We start from the raw sequence: 19,913 nt of genomic DNA on the forward strand, positions 1-19,913 counted from the left end.
AATGGAAAGAGCTGAACGTGCAACAAAATATTGTCATATATCTGGACCATGGGATTCCACATGGCCACTTATAAGCTCGATCTGTTGACTGGTTGACTCAGAAAGATCTCCATGATGTTTTCTTAACTGAAAAATGCAAGGGGAACAAAATTGTTCACCACCGACAAGGACTTCTGCATGTGAATATGTAACTTTACAATTGTAAGAGCCAAGAGAAAGGCATAGACGGATGCATACACATCTCGCTTAACCGGGGGCGAAAAAAGAGGTGAAGAGTCCGAGCAAGAAAAAGTATGCTATGGGTAAGAGAATACAGAAGAATCCCACCATAAAAAAAAAAAAAAACAGCATGCAAAACATTCCATTATATAACACTGCCTGTACTTGTTTATTGTCCCAGGGAACTATGAAAAAAGGTCCCCAAACTCCTCAGCGCTGGCCTTTAGAACTTTCTACAATGATGGAAATGTTTTTTATCTGTACTATCCAAAACAGTAGCCAGTAGACACAGGTGGCTATTGAGTCCCTGAAGTGTGGTTAGTGTGACTGAGAAACTAAATATTTCCTTTTATTTAATTTTAATTAAATGTAAACAATCAGTGCAGCTATAGACCATGATATTCTATAAGCGGTAGAGTAGCAGTTTATTCGTATTTTCTCTCATCTACTGTTCTATAATGTTGGAATGTTTCTCTGAGGAACAGTTATTCATGTAATCAGTAAACAAAAACTGTGGAGAAGCAGTATGGGTAGTATTAAGAGCTCAGTATTAAGAGCAGTATGTGTATTAAGAGCTCAGATTTAGATCCAGACAACACGGTTCAAATCCTAGTCTCGCTACTCATTGCTAATAATTCGGGGCACATCACTTAACTTCAAATCACTTTCATCATCGTGTTTCAGTTACCTCGCCAGTCAAATGGGATCGGTCATGATACCTAGCTCATGGGGTTATTGTGAGGTTTAAGTACGTTTATCCATGTAAAGTGCTTAGGACAACTCCTCGCACACGGTGTTTGATATTATTAACTGAACTTGTCAAGGGTCTGCACTCAAATGATAGAAGACCCTGGCTAAGGAACTTAGGTACTGGTAGGTTCACAAAAATGTTGAGATAGCTGGAGGACCAGGTTCAAGGCTAAGACAGCAGATCCCACATGATGTCTCACTATTAGTTCTGATAGAGAAGACACTGATGCCAACATATGTTGTCTGGGAGCAATTGCTTCCCTTCTATTCCTGAGTGGAAGTTCTGCCTGGATATACGGGGCTGGCAGAGAGCCTAGATCACATGCGCAGGCCCTAGCTGCCAGGCAGTCTGGGAAAGCAAGTCTTCTGCTCCAGAGAGACTTGGCTTCCGTCGTGGAGGTGGCCATAAGATGGGAGGCTCCCCCTAAATAAGAAGGACTTCATGTGCTGGGCAGCCAAAAACAAAGAAAATACATGACAAATGCTACTTAAACCAGGGCAAGCCTGGGGAGAGAGGGAACTAATGTACAATTCCCAAGTGGACCTGGGTTCTGGACTCATTAGCTCAAAGTAGCTCTGCAACTTTCAGAGGTAACTGTAGCTGTCTGGACCATGGTCGTTTTCATATCCATAAAATGAAAGTGTTGGATCAGCATCTGGTTGTTGGCAGCTGTGAAATGCCACATTCCCTGGTAATCTCTCTGACTGATTTGAAAACAAAGAACGTCAACAAGATCTCATAATTATGATGAAAGAAAAAGGGATTTTATCCAAAGTTGCCTCAAAGTCCATTTTTGGAGATGGGCAGGGTAAACATTTTTATAGGAATTTGTATTCCTTTCTTTAAAATATCTTGCCAAAGTGACACTGTTGGTTATTGGAAGAATTGAGAGGAGACCTTCAATCTCTAGATCCCAAAGCCTGAAATGGCCCAGGCAGTTTGCAAACAGGCGAGGCAAAAGTTGCCATGACATGGCCAAAACAGGGGGCCTCTGCTTCTGCGAAAGTCCTTTGGAACTTGTTGGCTGTTTCTGTTTTACAACAATTTAGGCATAAGGGGAAGAAAGCTCTTGTTGCCTCTGCCATTTGCCCCATGAAAGTTGTTAGGTCTCTTTCAGGCTTTCCTTCTGAATTACTATAATATAGTTTTAGGGTGATTTTCATCTCATTCAGAGGTTTTTATTTGAACGTACGGTGTATGTGCATGTGTCTACATTTTGCTGAGACCACAGTGGCATTTAATGGCATCTCAATTTCTTTCTTGGTGAAGGATAAGGTATCTCTTATTTTGTAAGCCTAATTTGGGGGTTCCCAGAGGTTTTCACACCACTGCACTCAGGAAAATGGTACTTGCACAGTGGGTGAGGTTACTTCAGATCCTGGGGTGGCCGTCCAGTGGCCCCAGCTTTCAGCATCCCCGGTCCTAGCCCAGCCGCCCTGAGGACTGAGGGCATCGGCAAGGCCACCATCTGTATTCCACTTAATGGCTCACCTGTGTGTGAAGCTCTCCTCAAGGAACTCTGGCCAAAGCCAGTTTGCAAATTGGGCTTCATATACCAAAGCATTCTACACACAATTTTCCCAGAATGGGTCTGTTGAAGCATGGAACAGATTGGAAGTGTTGATCTTATGAGTGGACGGAACAGTGGAATGGCCTGGTGTCATCAACAGAAGAATGGCTAAACAAACTGTGGGGTATTCAGACACTAGACTTTACTTGTGAGTAAAAAGGAAAGAACGTGGATTCCATGCAGCCACACGGATGAATGTCAAAAACATGCTGAGTGAAAGCCAGACACCAAAGAGAGCCAACTTGTGTTATTCCATTTATATGAGATTTTAGAACATCCCAAAGGAATCTGTGGGAGTGGGGGTGGGTGGGGTGGGGGCGGGGATTGGCTGGAGGGTACATGAGGAAACTCTGGGATGGTGGTCCTGTTCTTTATCCTGATAGAGGTTTGGGTTGCACAGGTGTAGGCATTTGCCACTTAATATTAGTGCATCGCACAGTTCATAAGCTTAAAATTAAATAAACAAATGTTTGAAACTCTAGTTAATACTATGCATGCTGAAATGCTTAGAGGTGAAGTACACTGGCATATGCCACTTCAAGTTACGTTTTAAAAAATGTGATGGGGGCAGCCCGGGTGGCTCAGCGGTTTAGTGCTGCCTTCAGCCCAAGGCGTGATCCTGGATACCCGGGATCGAGTCCCACGTTGGGCTCCCTGCATAGAACCTGCTTCTCCCTCTGCCTGTGTCTCTACCTCTCTCTCTCTCATGAATAAATAAATAAAATATTTTTAAAAATTTTTTGAAAATTAAAAAATGTGATGGAATGAAGGACAGAGGAACAGGTAGGTACAGGTAGATGAGTAAAAGTGTGACAGCAGGCAAAGGAGTATGTTAATGGTGGAATCCAGGTGGCGGGTATACAGAATCTAGGTGGCTGGTCCCTGTGCCATTCTTTCATTCTTTTCTGTACATTCAACAATTTTTGTAATAAAATATTGGAGAAGATATCAGTAAAATCATATTAATGTGGGCAATTCATAAAACTATTTACTGTATTTAGGGTAAGGGCGCTCCTGTACATTTGAAGATGCTAGTGAATCCTAGAGGAGGAAAGAGTCTTAGAGGTATATTCCCATGACCTTGTGTAACAGGTGAGGAAACAGGTCCAGAGAGTAAGGAACTTGCCCCAGGTCACACAGCTAGTTGGGAGCTGGCCAGGCCTAAAACTGAGGACTTTCTCGGGTCTATCTAAATGATTGGGTTTTGGCCTCAAACTGAAGCATTGTGATCAAATGTATTTTAGAGTCTTGGAGTTTTGTTTCTATCTAATATATTTCTGAAAATGATGATCTTTGCTATTACCCAAGCAATTAGTTCAAACTAATTCTTGAAATTTGTAGACACTGGGGGTTAAAACAAAACAAAACAAAAAACAAGAAAAGTAAAGATACTTTAAGTGGCTTAATTAAAGTCTCTAGCTACTTATCTATTTATTGCTTTATTCTAAAGTGTTTTTGCAATGCTCAACTGCTTTGGCAGAGCACAGAGAAATACAATTATTAATTACTATTATCATAACCACTTTACAAAGTCGTAAGTTCTTAGGCCTTCACCATACTTCCCAGGAGCAAAAGTTTCACATCGACACGCCTCAACGACAACCACTTTCAGAGTAAAATATTCCTATGAATCATCAAGAGCTATTAGTAAGCCCTTTGCAGAATTTCTGAGTCATTACCTAAAAGAAGATTTAATTTAACTAGGGTTTAATATGAGGAGAAAATAGAGGGATAAAATGTAATAATTTTCTTCTCCCTTAAAAAGTTCTGGTCCTTGGGGCACCTGGGTGGCTCGGGGGTTGAGCATCTGCCTTCCGCTCAGGTCATGATCCCAGGGTGCTGGGATTGAGTCCTGCATCATGCTCCCCATGGGGGGTCTGCTTCTCCCTTTGCCTATGTCCCTGCCTCTCCCTGTGTCTCTCATGAATAAATAAATAAATAATCTTAAAAAAAAATTCTGGTTCTTGACCACGTTTCCTTGCACGGCCTTCCCCATCAAGGGCTACTCAGAGGCACGCTGCCTCCTGTGTAGGGCTGAAGTGGATAAGGAACATGCCAAGGCCACCAATAATTCACTGACTGATGCCCCTGGTCTTTCCCTTGTCTCATCCACTCTTTGCAAGGAAGTTCCCATGATCTCGCTAAAATAATTCATACGTATAAATTATGATTCCATTTATCTGAAGCTCTAGAAAGTTACAACTAAATCCGACTGACAGAGGGCAGATCAGTGGTTGCCTGGGGGTAGGAAATGAAAGAAAAAGGAGAACTGAGAAGGAGCAGGAGAAAACACGCTCTCTTGGTAATGTTTACAGTGTCAGCAGCACGTAGATGGAAACTCATCAGAATGTATACTTTAAATACATATAGCTGACTGCATGTCAATTATGTCTCAATCAAACTATTAAAAAGAAAACAATGATAACGTATTGGCAAAATAAAAAGTAAATATGATGTCTCCCTATTTAATACTTCAGTGGTTTCCCAATTCTCTGTGGGAATTGGTCTCTCTAATGTTGGCTTGGAAGGCTCCATGAGGTGGTGCCTTGCTCAGTCTCCGTGCAACCCTTACCACGTCCAACGTCTCATATAGGGGCCCCAGACACCCTGAATTTCTTCCAGTTTTTGGGTCTACTCTGAACATTTGCATCCTTTTGCTTCTTGGAACATTCTCCCATCCTCCACTCCTACACATACATTTACCTGGATAGTTGCTTTAGGCTTCTGCTTAGATGTCCCTTCCATGAAGCTTCCACTGACCGTCTTCCCCACCCCGATGACCAGGTTAGGAGCCTCTCCCACATGCACCTGGAGTACACAGAGATTTCCACATCCTAGCATTTATCCGTCTTATATGTGCCCAGTTGTTTCTCTGAAGCCCCTTACTTACCATCCTGTGAAGCTGTGAAGGCCATAAATATGTCTGTCTGATATCTCCTAGCTCCAGTGCCTTGAACACTGTACAAAAATATGGTATGTTTGTTGGATGATCTGATAAGTAAATCAATGGTACATAGAAGATCCAAGAGTATATCATAACCACTAAACCGAAAGAAGACCCAGGCCAGTCCTGTAAATGGGGCAGAGGCACGGGTAAGCACTTGGCCTCCAATGTCAGGTAGACCTGAGTTCAAATATCAGCTCCGTCACTTTAGTAGTGCAACAACGTGGATGTTCCCTAACCTCATTGTACCTCAGTACTCTCCTCTGTTAAATGGAGACAGAGTGATACTTGTCTCATTGGGTTGTTTTAAGGATTAAATGAGATAACCTATGTAACTTGAGGTCCGGTGCCTAGTTTAGCCCAATAAATGTTAACTGCAACCAAGAAAACAATATCATAGTCCTTAAGAACAAAAGGAAGCTACTCACTTGAATGTTTCTTGTATAACCAAAATGGAAAACCTCGTTTGGGGTTAAGTAGCTTAAGTTTGGTTGCTCAGACTTACAGCTTTGCCTTTGAGGCTTTCTGTGGAGTTTGCCTGCAGTGTTTCTTTGGCAAGTTTAAGACACAGCCAGCTGGACGAGTCTTACTAAAATGTAAACTCCTGAGGGTAGGGATTTTTGTCTATTTTGCTCACTGCCATGTTTCTAGCACTTAAAATGTGTCTGGCATATAGGAGATCCTCAAAAAATATTTTCTGAGTCAATTAGTATAGGGTTTGGCAGGGAAGAGCAGACAGGGAGGGAGGCAAAGCTGAAAGCAAAATGAAAAATATAACTTAATTCACATCCCATAGAGGCAGTGAGGTAGTGAAACGTGGTGGGGTCAGACCATAAGCTGTGACCACATGCAGACCTGAGTTCGGTACAGGCTTTACTATTTATAGCTCTATGACTATTAGAAAATCATTTATCTCTCCAAGCTTGTTTCCTTATCTGTACAATGGAATTCATATTTAATAAGATAACCGTAGATTAAATAAAATGATTTAGATTAGGTAGCTGGTACATAGTAGACACTCAATTCTGTTTATAAATGAGGATATAAGATACGTATACACGCACACAGACACACACTCATAAAGTGTCAAGGGAGTCCAGGGTGATAGTGTTTAAAGCATACCTCCAGGTCCTCGTGAGGAAGCAGTGTGGTGCTTTATCAGTTGTAAAAGGCTCGATAGCCTATTGGCTTTTAGGATGACAAAAATTGATGCAAAATGTTCTGGCCAAGTAGAGTCTATGAAATAAACTCACAAGGCTACAACAGCCCATTAATTTGAGTCCTAACCATATTACTAATTTTATAGTCACTTAAGCAAATAAACGTTTCAAAACACCCTTTGGAGAACAGCCTAATTTGTGAGTGATCTTTTTTTTTTTTTTTTAATTGGCCATTTGAGAAACTGCTGCTGAGGCTTAAATATTCAGGTCTGGCTTAGATTAGAAGGGTTGAGCCAGCTACTGGAGAGGCCATTGGACCCCTCTCTGCCCAAGCCTTCTGAACAACAGAAGCGAAGGACGTAGGATTAGCTACAATAGCTCGTTACCATGCTATATATGCTACAAAATCCATTTCTGACTTCAGCCTCTTACTGGACATGGGATGGGAGTGGGAAAGCTGCCAGGGAGAGACAGTGGTTTCACACAAATCCTTGAATTACACAGAATTGTTTGAAATCAGGCAGAATGATACTTTTCTTTGTGCCCCTTTTACACCATGATTGACAAAAATAATCATGTACTTAATTTAGAGGTAATGTTCTCCCTTTGTGGCACCATTATTGCCAGTTTGGACGTTGTGGTTTTCTTCCCTCTCTTATTAAATAGCAGCCATGAAATCTGAAGAATTGACCCTCCCTTAATCTCATTGCCCTTGGCAGAGTCACTGACTCAGGTCTTTCCCAGCCGTTAAGCCAATTAGTTTGTTTACAGCCTTCCTTCGGCCTCGGGGATTGGCCAGGATGGTCCCAATCATGGCAAAGCTAAAGACTCCTCCCTTGGATACAAATAAGGGGAAAGAGCCTGAGATGGAGCTTCGCTCTATAACAGAGCAGAGTGAGAGAATAAAACTAAGTCATTGAGACTTTGGATCAAATATTCCTGAATTCGACATACTTCTCAAATTTCCAGGTATATAAGCTAAAAGGTCTTAAATTGAACAATCTATTACTCACAATTTCATACATAACAGAGGCCCACCAGAATGTGGAGGTGTGCTTACATTTCCAAAATTATATTGGCTTTGGGCATTTCATGACAGAGGGCTCTGCTCACCATCCTCCTTAGTAGCATGTGTCATCAAGGCAAATGTTCTTAAAATGACTTTTCTCCACCTGAAGTAGAATCTGAACCCTGAATTTGTGACTTGTTTTTAGTGAGCACTGCACATTCTGACTCCTCCCGTGAATGGTGATGGGGTAGTAAAGGTTTGGGAAGTCATGTAGAGCCACTGTTGGACATGGTACCTGTCTGGTGAGTCCAACATCTGTGAGGCAAACAGACAGGCAAAGCTTATTTGACATCTGTTAGCCCATGAATGGGTCAGCAGAAATTTGGAGCAAGCCATGGCCTCCACAAGGCCAATTCCAAAAGGCTTCTCTTTCTTGCTTGTCATCAACAAAGAATAGACGGGTTTTGTTTAAGGATGAAGTTTATCAGTGAATTTATCTAAACTTTTCTACCTGTCCATCTTGTTTGGTTTCACACAATTAGTTAAGTGGCATTTAATTACAAATGTCCCTGAAATAAAGCTATGAAGTATATTTTGCTCTCCTGGTGAGAAATTCCATCAGAACCACCCAGGTGCCCAAATCTCAATTAAAATAAATATAAAGGCGAGTACAGTTGGATCATACTAGTAGCTTTTAAAGGCCTGTTCTTAGAAAGTCCAGAATGTCCTAGCTGGGAATGACAAAATGGCAGACCATAGGCTGTGTTGGGAGGTTTTCAGTATTATTTAACGATACCTGAAAAATCCACAGTTCACCCAATGGACTTGGTTTATCCGTTAAAATGTATGGAAATAACACTTGCTACAAATAACTTACGTCTTAGTGTAATTATAATTAGCTATAATGTACATGAACTTGCCAGCCTAACCTGCACACCACTACCAGTATATTTTAAATTTTTATTATTACTTTTTAAAATAATCTCTACACCCGATGTAAGGCTCATGACCCCAAGACCAACTGTTGCATGCTCTACAGATTGAGCCAGCCAGGCATCCTGCAGTAGGTGCTAGCCAACCTGAAGCAATGATTTATGAATTTAATTCCCTTAAAATATTGTGAAACTGAAGCAATATGACTTTCTCAATTCACCAGTGTTATTTTTTAAAGTTCCATGCAGCCAATACATAAAGATATTTACTCTGATATGGAGCACTATTTTAAAAAATTATGGTTTTCAGTTAAGGACATAAAGCCCTTCACACTAAAAAGATGAATCATGGAGTTTTAGTTATCAGCCAACAAGTAGGAGAGGATCTGAGGTGTGTTTCTAAGGACCACTAAAACCTTATCACATAATAGTAAGGCTGATAAACTTCAATATACATATATTAGGTAGACTCATCTATACTGTGTCCATCATCTGACGACTAGGAAGTGTAGTGTTGCCATAGTAACAAGTTGCTGGGCTCCTTCTAAGCAGCTCTGTAAGCTTTCTTTGTTAAACTGTATCATATGGATTAAAAATTAATATATGTTTTGATTGGAAAGAGTGAGGGAAAGGGTTTCCTTACATTATTAGGAAGCCAAAGAGATAATTTATCCAGTCCTTTCACTCACTTCACAGATTAATGTTATTCAAATATTTATTGAGCGTGTACTATGTGCCAGGCACTGTGCTAAATAATGGAAAATACAGGGCACCCTTGAGATGTTCACAGGACAAGGGAAAACCCAAGACCCAGAGACGGTAAGGAAGTAGCCCAAAGTCAACGACCACTGCCCTGTAAAATGACTTGAATTCCAGGACCAGTGCTATTTGCTACTTGTGAAAAAATGTGTTGAAGAAGAATTAATATGAATTAATTTTCAAAATGAGCTTCTACAGGCTTGTTTAACGTCCCTAAGAGAAAAGGCTTTTTACGAAGGTTGCATTCAATAAGCATTTTACTGACGGCTTCCCGAGTCTACTTTATTAGCAACACGCCAGATGCTGGGGAAATAAAGTCGTGTTCTAGTAAGGCCAAAAACAATTTAAAGGAAGAATCCTGGCCAGTGGGATGGTGCTGTTGTAGAGGCAAGCTCAGGTTGCCATAGCAACCCAGAAGGGAAAGGTGAAAGCTGCCCTACAGGGGTGATGAGCTTTGAAGGATGAGCAGGCATTAGAGAGGCTTGGGGCAAGTGGGACCTTCCAGGAATAGACAGCATTTAATGTAATGACCATGTTACTAAAAAGAGGATTGGCATTTTCTCAGCACTGCCTGAGAGCAGGTGTCTGATGCCTATGGAGACTGTGTGTCCAGTTTCAAACCTTTGGCTCTTGTGCCCCTAAAAGTTGGAGCTGCCTCAACTGAGGACCAATCCTACTTTGAGAAATGGGGGTAATGAAACCAATGTTTGAACAGATCTTTTTTTAAAATTATTTTTATTATTTATTTATTTATTTATTCATGAGAGACACAGAGAAAGAAGCAGAGACATAGGTAGGGGGAGAAGCAGGCCCCCTGGAGACCCTGTAGGGAGCCTGATGCAGGGCTCGATCCCAGGACTCCAGGATCATGCCCTGAGCCAAAGGCAGACCCTCAACCACTGAGCCACCCAGGCGTCTCTGAATGGATCTTAAAGTATAAGGTGTTTGAGTCACTATGAGTGGTTCAAGAGCCTAACTTCTACTTAAAACATCTGTCCCAACTTCAAACCCAAATGCAATTTTAACCCCTTCCATAAGCAACTGATCTGTAAAGGTTTTGCCTCTACCTGTGCCTGCCTCAGCCAGGCAGCTCTTGAGACAGTTCCATATCTACCTGTGATCTCCTGCCCTGCCTGGCCAGGTCCTGTAGGTCTCATTTAGGGGACACTTGGGGCTGGCCTGGTCCCTGATGGCACAGGCAAGCAGAAGGCGCTCATTTTCCCAGCCTGGTACCTCAGAACCTCCTCCCTGCTTCACCACCTAGCGTTATTCCTCACTGGCCCCAAAGTCGCTTCGAGCCACACTGTTTGGTCTCTATCACCCCACCTTTCATTTCCATACTCACTGCTGCCCTGTCCTGGCCACTGCCTGGTGCCTCAGGTAGCTGATGACCCAGAGCAGCCACATTGTTGGCATTTCTGACTCCTTGTTTTAGACCTTCCTGCATACATTGGGCTGCTTCTTAGAAGTCACGTATGACTTCAGATGCTTCTGAAGTGGAAAATGTGGTTTCTTCCCTCCTGCCTTTCAGCTACTCTGAGACCTCACTGATTGCAACGCACCTTAGGATTTTCTGTGCCTCTCAGAAAGCAAATCAGTCATTAGGCCATAACACAATGCTTTCCTATCACATAGAAGGTTTTTTTTTAATTTTCTAAATAGTGTAAAAGAAATTTTGGACATTTTTAGACATGAGTTTTCATCATAGATTACTCTCGTGCATACACAGAAAGGAAATATAAGCAAAACAAATTGATTCAGATAATTCTAAAACCTCTGCACCGTGTCCAGCTCTTTTACATCACTTTTCAACTTGGGATCATAGGTGTCTGTGTTTTTCCACAGAACATTGACCTCTGTGCCAAGAGTTGTGATATTGCAACGTTTCTTAAGAGTTGTCCACAGTAGTCTATGGTATTTCCTTCCAACTGTAGACATTCTTTCCCAAAATTTTCAGGCCATGTGCAGCAAATGACAACTAGGTCAAGACCACTACCTGGCATCAACTGTAAGACCATCCTGATTTCAGAGATTTTAAAATGTACATCTTAGCATACTGGGAACAATGGTTAAGTTTGGCCTGATGTTTTTAAGCATCTTATCACTGCTTTAAAACTTATCAGAGAAAAAATAAAAAAATAAAATTAAAAAATTAAAAAAAAATAAAACATCAGAGAAAAAAAAATCCGGGATCCAGAATTTTCCCGTGGCCTTTTTACATGGCACCACCCTGTAGGTCCATCTCCAGAGATTTCTAATTTGTGATTTGACTCTTCTTGGCAGCCTCTTCCCTGTCAGGCCCATTTTCACAGAAGGATGAGAGCTTCAAAGCCGGCACCATAGCAAGATCTGCTGTCAAGGACTCTCTGATTTTAATCCATCCAAATTCATGCTTGGATCCAAGAGTACACGGGGCTCAGTACTGAGGTATGGTAGGCCTGCAACAAGCGTTCTCAGATCCAATATTCTCTTTTTATAATAAACATTTCTAGACACCCAATGGTAAATTGCATTTTCCAAAGATGGACACAAAAATATCTGTCCCACAGGATCTTCTAGGGCTGCTTTGTCACGCCCTTATCAAGAGATGGAGCCTACTGTCTCACTCCTTGAAGTTGTATGAGTTTACGTCTTCTTTGAAATCAATAGGAGACAGAAGTAAAGTTGTGTCTTCTGAGGCTAAGTCAGACAAGGCCACGCAATTTCCACCTTGCTTGCTGGAACACTCATGCTGGACCCTGACCTGCCATGCAAGCAGTCCGACTCCTGTAAGGCAGCCTTGCAATGAGGGAGTCCCCTGAGACTATGTGGAGAGAGAGAGAGATGCCTGGCCAGTCCCTGGTTGCTCAAGCTCCAGGCTCTGACTCCAACCATGAAAGCTAAGGTGCTTGTGTATTATTCTAAGCCACTGAGTTTTGGGATCATTTGTTATATGATAATAGTAACTGGAAAATACCCTTTGGGGAGGGGGTGCCATTCCCATGGAGGACAAGTGGCCCAGAGTCATTAAATCTTCCACATGACTGCCAAGAAGACCAACACCAGGGAAAGGTTTGAAGCTCAGAGACCACTGTTTCCCGGACACCTTATACTCATAGAGACTCAATTACTCTCCCACATCTCTTCACTTCATCACTCCTAAGTTCTAGAAGAGAAAATTTAGATAGCTTACCATCTATTGCACAAATAAGGAATAATTTAGGTTAGCACTAGAAGCCAAAAAAAAAAAAAAGGCTTTTTTATTTTTTTAAGAGAGAGAGAGGAGGGCAAAGGGAGAGGGAGAAAGTTTATCTTAAGCAGGCTCCAGGCCTGCTCAATCTCACGACCCTGAGATCAAGACCTGAGCCAAAATCAAGACCGACCCAGGCATCCCAGAAGCTGAAAAAAAAAAGTCAAACAGATGACTGTGAATTCATCCTTCGGGTCTCAGTCCTGGCATGAGGGGCTTCTGGGGGTTGAGATGGTCAAAGCTTCCTCTTGTCCCATCTGACCAAGGGGATGCCAGGCCTTCACACCCTGGCAGGACTAGGTTTTGTGGGACCTGAATCTTACACAATTTTGGGAATTCCCTTGAAACAAATACGAAAATTAGAAAAAAAAAGAAACCAAACCAATTTAGGACATCAAATCACAGCAAATCACAGTCTTAAAAAGCTGTAAAAACCCACAAACATGACAAGATCCAGGAAAAAATGCAGGAAATTACAACGAATGTCCTGGCATGCCTTTTAAAAATATTTTTTCCTGGGGCAGCCCAGGTGGCTCAGCAGTTTAGCACTGCCTCAGCCCAGGGCCTGATCCTGGAGAGACCCGGGATCAAGTCCCTCGTCAGGCTCCCTGCATGGAGCCTGCTTCTCCCTCTGCCTGTGTCTCTGCTTCTGTCTCTCTCTTTCTGTGTCTGTCATGAATAAATAAATAAAATCTTTTAAAAAATTAAAAATAAAAAAAATGAAATATTTTTTCCTACTTTTGGAAGGTTGCATGTTCTTTTATTCTATTTTATACTATAAATCTTCAATATAGTATGAATTTTCAATATAGTATGAAGGAAATTAATCTAGCCTGGAAGGTCAGGGCCAGAGAATGTTTCCCTCAGGAAGTGACATTGAAAGAGTCAGAGTTACGGAGGCAAAACAGGGCAGTGGTGGGAGAGAACTGAGGGCGGAAGGGCAGTGGCTCCTACGTGAAAGGGAGTGGGAACTGATCCTCAGGAAGCCTGAGATCAAATGGTTTTCTTAGCTCTGGCAGGTTAGAGGATAAGAAACTAAAGAGGAGGTGATCAAAATGCTGAGTGAAAGTAGTCAATCAGACAAAAACAATTATGTGATCTCACTCGTATGAGGAATTTCAGAAACAAAACAGAGGATCACAGGGGAAGGGAGGGGTAGATGAAGTAAGATGAAATCAGAGAGGGAGACAAACCCTGAGAGACTCTAGGAAACAAGCTGAGGGTTGCTGGAGGGGAGGGGGGGTAGGAGCATGGGGGCAACTGGGTGATGGGTATTAAGGAGGGCACGTGATGTGATGAGCACTCGGTGTTATATGCAACGGATGAATCACTGAACTCTACCTCTGAAACTAATAATACACCATATGTTAATTAATTGAATTTAAATAAATAAAAAACAAAACAAAAAATCAAATAAAATGCGGGGAAACCTCTCCGTGGAGCACTAGTGCTGACTCTGTTGAAACAAAGAGGAAGTTTGAGTGTCTGGCCTGTTTTAAAAATCAGTTGTCTGGGCTACCCAGCCTGGCTGCCACCCCCCTTGGAGAGCTGCTCCTCCCTCAGTTCTGCTCCCCACCCCCCAGCACCTGAGGGCAGAGCCCAGCCCTAGGGCACACTGCACTCTCCAGTGGCCTGGCTGTGGGAGAGGCCCTGGGGACACACCGTCCCCTGCTCAGTCTGCTCTGCTTGCATTTTCTTTTGGGGGCCTGGAAAGCTTAGGTCCTTCCACAATCGACAGACTCCCCCACCATTCTTCCGGGACAGGTTCCACACCGACCCCCGAGTCCTTTCTTTGTTTCTTTATAATTTTAAAATTAGATTTTTAAAAAAGATTTTACTCATTTCTTTGAGACAGAGAGAGTGCACGATCAAGGGGAGGAGCAGAGGGAAAGGGGCCAGCAGACTCCGCATTGAGTGAGGAGCCCGTCCCAGGGCTCAATCCCATGACCCTGAGATCATGACCTCAGCGGAAGAAGTCAAGACTCGCCCAGCCAACCGACACCCCTAGAGTTCAATCTTTATCTGTTAGGCAGAGTACATTATTTAGTTGGTCTTTGTGCGTAGGCCTCTTTCTTTGGAGTGGGGAGCTAATAGTATCTCCATGTCCCATGGGCGGCTGCTCTAAGGACTAGACATGTTAATGCACGAAAAGAGCTTGGACTAGAGCCTTCCCAGCGGAAGCTACCGGCAAGGACTGAGGAAGTGTTCGTGGTCTCCCAAAAACATTCGGTGACTCCTTCTCGCATCTCCCATTAGATCTTGCTGCATCTTATCTGAAATTCACGACAATTGCGTGATCATTGTGGACAATCTAGTCATCAGTTAAAGAGTTCTCAGTCCCATCTACTGCTTCGACGTTGAATTCTGATGTTAATATTGTGACAATTCTTTTTGACTGCAATTGCCTGGTATTCTTTGCCCATCTGTCCACATTCAACCAGAATCATATTGCCCTGGCATGTCCCTTGAAATAGTAAAATTTCATGTTTTTACCCAATCTAAGGTCATTATTATCAACTTCAGAAACCAAACAGTGCCCATTCATTTCCCCAGTAAAATTAACATATTTTTATGTTTTTTCCCATCTCCTCCCTCCTTTTACTAGAATAATCTACCATTCAGGGACAAGCATATTCGTCATATTATTTATTATTTTATTTTCACATGATACATAGTTTCTTTCAATCGGTGGCATTTGTATTACTTAAACCCATCATTAGCACAATAACTTAGTCCTAAGTGTGTAGAGGAGCTCTCAAGCTTCTTACACAGTTTCCCCGTTCGTCAGTTCTCTACTTTGATTCATCTTGCAGACTGCTAAGAACATTTTTGTTATTTTCCAGGTAGACTGTGTGGGTGAGATACACGCTTTTGTATCTGAACATCAGTTTGGGTCGACAGGAAGGTTTTGCTACTGTAAGTGACCTAATTTTCCTGCCTTACAAATGTCCTTGAAATGAAGAACGGGATCCTGCTGTTGTTTTTTAGTTTTTATCTTTTCTTTCCCTTCTGAACACAGGGAGTCCTGCCAACCCGCAGGTTTGGATCTCTTTCAGTTTAGAGAAGGTTTCTTCTTATGTCCTAAAAAATTGTTCACTTTACATGTGTCCTGCCTGTGAATTCTTAAGGCTTACTTATTTAGAGCAGCATCAGGTTCACAACACAACTAACAGGGAGGTACAGAAATTCCCCCCATGCCCCCACCCAACACACACACAGCCTCCCCCATGGTCAGCACCCCCCCACCCCGCCCCGCCAGCGGTAAACCTGTTACCTTGTTAACTGATGAACATACATGACTGATCATTCCACCCAAAGTCCAGAGTTTACCTTAGGTTTGCTCTTGGTGTGGCACGTTCTATGGGCTGCCTGGTAATATTTTCATTCTGTCAATTAACACTACTCTGGATTTCCATTGTGTGGCCTCTCCACGGTCCGTGTTCTCTCCGGTCACTCCTTGTTTGATACTTTCTGTATTCTAGGTGGTTTTCTTAAGCCTGCTCTTGACATCAGTGGCAGGTTTTTCCCAGTGTGGGTGATGCTCTTCGCTGTCCTAGCGTGATTCTAAGCTAATCGAGAGCTATCTCCTTAAGTGCCTTTGGTGCTGCCAGCTGCTTCTCAACTTTCATCTCGTTCCAGAGTCCACGTTTTCCTTATTCCCTGAGCAAACACCACTCCTGTTGATTGGAATAAATCTTCCAGAGCATGCTTTTTATGAACAGACCTGGTTATCATTTCCTACTTACTTTATTAGGGGCAATTTTATTCTTTGGCCCTTAAACAAGCATGGGGCCACTCACTGCTCATCCTGCCCCCTTTACCTGGATTTTGCCTGTTTGCCACCTTGGCATTGGTTCTAGGCAAGAGGGGGCTGTGCATTTATCAGTCTGTCCTCAGTGGCCGGCACAGGATAGGGGACTGGGGCTGTGGGTAATAGCCGTCCTCAATGGAGTTTTTCCAAGGGCTCCTTATAATTACTGGAAACTCCACCCAGGGATCATCTCTCTTAGTGGAAGGAGGGGTAGCCTTGCCACTGTATCAGCTGGGAGTGTCTACAGAGAAACGGAACCCGTGAGGAGCAGGAATGACATGGGCTTGGGACATGGGTTCCCATCTGCATCAGGGCGAGCTGAACACTTTGGGGAAAAGCCGGCACATGGACTCCCTCCCGTCTGTTAGGTGAAGAGATTCCTTTGTGGGTCCTGTCCTTCCACGTACCCTGCCCCCCACCAGGGTTGCTTTGCCTACAAGTTGATTAAAACTCTCCATCTGGCTGCCTTTACCACGGGAGGAAATGTGAAAGTCCATATTCCAGCTGAATCAGATACACAGTCGGGGGACCAGGGGAGGTGAGGCCACACGGTTTCTCTTGCAGGGAGTTTTCTGTGGCCTTAAGTTCAGTGGATGTTTCTCTTTTTCCTCTGTCCTGACCATGCTATGCATCGCACCCCCCTCCCTTCCTCAGAATTGTGTTTTAAATTCCTCTACTCTTCTGCCCCTCTGAGGTAGGTCAAAGGCCACTGTCTGTTAGTTTGGTTCAAATTCTGAGACCGTTCACAATTTCATCACAGATAAAATATTTATTCCTCTAATGTTTTGTCCTATTCATTTTGTGTGGGGGTAGAAAGTATGGGGGGGAAATGTTTTCACTGCAATAAAATGAGACTCACAGAAAACATCCCTGTCCACGTCTCTACCTAAGCCTTGGTCTGTTTCACTTAGCAGCCTCCCAGGACCTGAGTGACTGGGAAGGACCAGCTACACTTCCCTCATATGTTTCTGCTTCTATATTTTTAAGATTATATTTATTCATTCATGAGAGACAGAGAGGGAGACAGAGACAGAGATACAGGCAGAGGGAGAAGCAGGCTCCCTGCAAGGAGCCCGACGTGGGACTTGATCCCAGGACCCCAGGATCACGACCTGAGCCAAAGCCCAACGCTCCATCACGGAGCCACCCAGGGGCCCCTGTTTCTGCTTCTAATAGGTTTGCCAGAAACTTGATAATGGAGTAGGACTTTGGCTTGGGACACGGGGCCCAGAAGTGTTAACTCAGCACCAGCAATCTCATTCTCCAGGTAAAAGCACAGAACTGAGAAGTGTGAACATGCAGCGGATTCTGCTGAGAAAGGCAGAAATATGTTTGAGGGTAGGTGGCCTGGGCCACTCAGGTTCCTGGAGACAAATGCTTAGGTTCCCGGAGGGGGTGAGGACTGCTAGAAGTCTGCCATCTTCTCCACCCAATGACTGGTTTAACAAGGCCAAGGAGATCCCATGTGGCCAAGCATACCCAGGTCTCCTAGTCCAGCAGCGGGACGGCAATGGGTGAGAGAGGGAGAAACCAGGGAGAGAAACCGGCCCAGACCCTCCACCTGCCTGTGGACTGGAGGGACAGGGCAAGTGACATGTCCTCAAGCCACAGAACAATGGGCGGACACCTTTAAGGTGGCTTGCTGAGAAAAGAGCCCCTGACTGGGAGGCTGTGTGTGTGGGGTGATACATGAAGGCCATGGATGCTCCCCCTCAACATCACGAGAGACTTACCTTAAATAAGGAGACTGAGTAGGAATTTAAAGAAGTAGGCCGCTGGGACGCCTGGGTGGTTCAGTCGGTTAAGTATCTGCCTTCTGCTCAGGTCATGATCTCAGGGGACCTGCTTAGTGGAAAGACTGCTTCTCCCTCTCCCACTTGTGCTCTCTCTCTCAAAGAAAGAAAGAAAAGAAGAAAGGAAAGGAAAGGAAAGGAAAGGAAAGGAAAGGAAAGGAAAGGAAAGGAAAGGAAAGGAAAGGAAAGGAAAGGAAAGGAAAGGAAAGGAAAGGAGAAAGGAAAGGAGAAAGGAAAGGAGAAAGGAAAGGAGAAAGGAAAGGAAAGGAAAGGAAAGGAAACCTTAAAAAAAAAAAAAAGGGCAAGCTGATGACTGAAGTGCCAGGAGGCAAGGAAACCGGCATGGGAAAACGTGCACATGCGTGCCTACCCTTCACCCCCCCCCCCACACATCTAAGGGCCCAGATTCCTACCCTAAACTGACCTATAGCTCAACCCTGCCCAATAGCTCAATTCTGCTATTTCCTTAACCAACTTGCCTTTCCATGCCATGATGAATGGCTACTTTGTACCTTCTGGGAAGATCGTTCACCCACATCCACCTGATCACTTCATTTCAATTGATTGTCCAACTCCATCATCCTCTCCTCCTTCCTCTTCCTCTCCCTGAGCCCTGGGATGCTGCAGGACCTGTCCCTCTTCCCATCAGAGGCTCCTGCCTCCTCTTTTTGCATGGACTGTGCCCCTACAGCACCGCCTCTCTCTCCTGTTTCCACCAGCACACCCATGCTCCATCCCCCACCAGAAACGCTGCCCCTGACCCGCAGCCCTCTCCAGGTGTCGGGCCGTTGCCCCACAGCCCTTTGGACCCACTTCTCCCCTTATCCAGTCCCCCATTACCCACCCACTCACCCAACTCCGGTCTGCCTCCCACCCCCCTCCCACCCTTTCCTGAAACTGTTCCCCTCAAAGTCACCAAAAACCTGTTACTAAATCCAATGGACAGTTCTGCCCTCCTTTTACCAAAACTCTCATAAGCACTTAGCAGAGTTCGCTTTCTTCAAGCAGCTTCCTCTCGACTGCCGGTCATCTGCAATGTGGCCTGCTCCTCATCCTGAACCCTGAGACCCGGGCTTCCTCGGGGCCCCATCCTGAGCCCTCTTCTCTTCTTTCTCGCCCTGCCTGACCTCATCTACCAAGTTGCTGTACCCTCTTTATACAGACGACTCACAAATTTTTGTCTCAACATGCCCAGAATGACCTTGATTCTACCCCCTGTAGAAGCTTCTCCACTCCCACCCTTGCATGACTTAAGACACAACTGAAAAGTCATACTTGAATCCTCTTTTCCCTCACTTCACCCCACACTCAATCCATCCGAGTGCCACTTAGTGACACCAATAGCTCTCTCAAATGCATCTGCTTCTCTACCTCTTCCGCTACCGTGGCTCGGACCACCACATCTCCCATGTAAGCTACTATGGCAGCCTCCCTCATCTACACCCTCTCCTGCCCCCTTCCAGGTCACACTGCACACACCAGAGCCCCTGACCATGCCTCGTGAGGCTCTGTGCCATCTGGCTCCTGCCTACCTCTCCAGCGTCCTCTCCCCTTGCTTACTAGAGCCTAATTACACTGGCCTCTTTCCATTTCTAGACCATGCTCTGGTAAAGAGGACTGCAAATTCTCTGCTTATCTCTCTGCCACCCCAATTGAGAAATGGAGTTTAATTTCCCTACCCTTGATGTGGGATAATCTGCCAAGATCCTTCCTCAGAATCTTAACACATGCTACCA

This window comes from Canis aureus, chromosome 22 (genome assembly GCF_053574225.1).
Source record: "Canis aureus isolate CA01 chromosome 22, VMU_Caureus_v.1.0, whole genome shotgun sequence".
Taxonomy (NCBI): Eukaryota; Metazoa; Chordata; class Mammalia; order Carnivora; family Canidae; genus Canis; species Canis aureus.